Below are 2,733 nucleotides of genomic sequence, written 5' to 3'. Positions count from 1 at the left end.
ATTGGTCCAGTGGTGAGAATCTTTGTCTTCTTGACATTGAGCCTCAGTCCATACTGAAGGCTGAAGTCCTTCCATAAGGACCAAAGTTTGACCTTGAGTCTATCAATTCTAACTTTAAAGACCGCCTCAGGAATAGGTTTGAGGCCTTAAATATTAATGAGTGAAGACCAGATGAGATGTGGGAAGATATCCATGAAGAATGAAAAAGGTTTAAAGACAGAGGAAGAAGAAAAGGGCAAAACGGATGTCAGAGGAGACTTTGAATACTGCACTAGAGCACCAAGAAGCCAAAGCAAAGGAAAGAGATCAAGATGTTAAAGACCTAAATAGAAGATTTCAAAGGGCAGCTTGGGAGTTAAAGCAAATTATTATAATGTGCAAAGAGCTTGAGTTGGAAAATCAAAAGGTACAAACTCTCTTGATATTTCTTAAACTGAAAGAACTGAAGAACAAATACAAGCCTTAAAATACTATTTTGGACGAGGGTCTCATATTAAAAGTTTACAGAATCCTTCAGGGCCTTCACAAGAAAAAGACTGATAACCAATTACAAAATGGGCAAAAGACACGGAAAGACTTTTCACAGAGGAAGATATTTGAATGGCCAACATACACATGGAGAAATGCTCAAATTACTGACAATAAGAGAGATGCAAATCAAAACCACAATGAGATAACATTTCACCCCAGCAGCAGTGGCAAAGTTTAACCAGGACAACACTAATAAACGTTGGAGAAGATGTGGTGAGATAGTAACTCTTATACACTGTTGGTGGGATTGCAAAATGATACCATTGCAGAAAGCAGTTTGGTGTTTCCTCAAAAAGCTGAACATAAAAATTCCATGTTGTTATTATGTGCTATTGAGTCACCTGAGACCCATAGCAACCCTGTGAACAGCAGCTCTGAAGCCTACCCTGTCCTAAGCCAGTCTTAGTGATTCTGACACACCAACTCCCATTGTCCCAACTACTGTATCAGTCCATCTCGTCTGGGGTCTTCCTCTCCTGTGCTGTCTCTTCACCAATCAGAGCAGCTTTTCCAGTAGAATATACCCTGAGAAAATGAGAACTGTGGCACAAATGGAGACTTGTATACCAATGTTCATAACCGCATTATTCACCATCACAAGAACATGGAGACAGCCCAAATGTCCAACCACAGTCGAATGGATTGAGAAATTATGGTACACAATGAAATACTATGCAGCATGGAGGAACAATGATTTTGAAAATAACTACTTCATTTAGGAGGGACTGGAGAGCATTACACTAAGTGAACTAACTCAGTCCTATAAGGACAGATAATGTGTAAGACCATTATTGTAGAAATGGAAAGATAACTAGTAAAATGTGTATGAGGATCCAAGGAGGGGAGGAGAGGAGCAGAGGAATGAGGCTGGGCAGGGGGAGTAATCATAGGGCCGCACAATTTGATGGGTGTAGGGAGGGGTAGGCAAAGGAAATGGGAAAGATCTAGTGGGAAAAACAATGTATATGAACTTTGTTAAGTAAACCAGAATAAAATAATTTTTTTTATTTTAAAAAGACCGCAAAGCATATGAATGATTGCATACAAACCAATACAATTTTAAAATGTGAAAAAAAAAAATCCAAACCTCAAGTTGCAATATTTAAGCCTGCTGTGGACAGAATGTTGAATGACCCAGAAGCATCAAAGAAGATGGAAGAAGTACACTGAGTTGCTATACCAAAAAGAATTGGCTGACATAGAAGAATTTCATCAAACAAAATATGATCAAGAGGCAATAGTGACAAAAGTTGCTTCGAAGGAATTGGCAAAACACTATGCCCCAGGAATTGACATCATACTAATTGACATATTTTAACAAATAGACTCTCGTAGTCCTTCTCCATGGGATGTGGAAGCTGTGATGCAGGCCCATTTGGCTGGGGCTGCAGAGAGTGCACATCCGGACCACGCTATGGTTACTTTGTGTGAGCACATTTTGCGTTTGTCTCCTGGCAACCATGAAGTGTGGAGCCTTTGAGCCTCCAGGATTGGTGCCTGGGGAGCCTATGACAGGGTCAAATGTCACAGAGGGTGCACTGGCAGGTGGAACCCTGTAGTTGTTATGTGCCTTTGAGCACCTACTACAACTCATAGCGACCCTGTGAACAAAAGATCTGAACCCTGTTCTATCCTGCACCATCCTCACACTTCCTGACACACAAGAGCAACAGTCACCATGTCAATCTACCTGGTTGAGTGTCTTCCTCTCCTTCTCTGACCCTCCACCATTCCCCAGCATGATGTTCCTCTCCAAGGAATAGCTCCCTCTAGCAACATGACAGAAAGTATGTGAGGGGGAAGCCTCCTCATTTTTGCCTCTAAAAGGCATACACTTTCTAAAACATATCTGTTTATTCTCTTAGTGGCCCATGGTATGTTTTGTGCTTTTCTCAAACACCACAGCTCACAGGCATCAATTCTGTCATCCGTAGGCATCTAGCAAGCATAAAATGATTTTCCTTCCTCCCATCTCATTTGAATCCTTTATTGTAGGAGATAGGAGCAGGCACTAGATTCTTTTTTTAAAAATAGAAAACCTAGATTTATTTGTTAAACTATTACAAAGATGTAACAGTTCATCTTAAGTATGTGGGAAACCTCATTCTAATTTTATTTGTTCTGTTACAGAAATTGACCTAAAAGATTGGAGACTGAAGGATAAGAGATTAGAACAAAAAGGAATCTGTTTTATTTATTTTT

The sequence above is a fragment of the Elephantulus edwardii genome, unplaced genomic scaffold (assembly GCF_000299155.1).
Source record: "Elephantulus edwardii isolate Elephantulus edwardi_28Jun2011 unplaced genomic scaffold, EleEdw1.0 scaffold00292, whole genome shotgun sequence".
Lineage (NCBI taxonomy): Eukaryota > Metazoa > Chordata > Mammalia > Macroscelidea > Macroscelididae > Elephantulus > Elephantulus edwardii.
Note: the sequence above shows the minus strand (reverse complement) of the source record.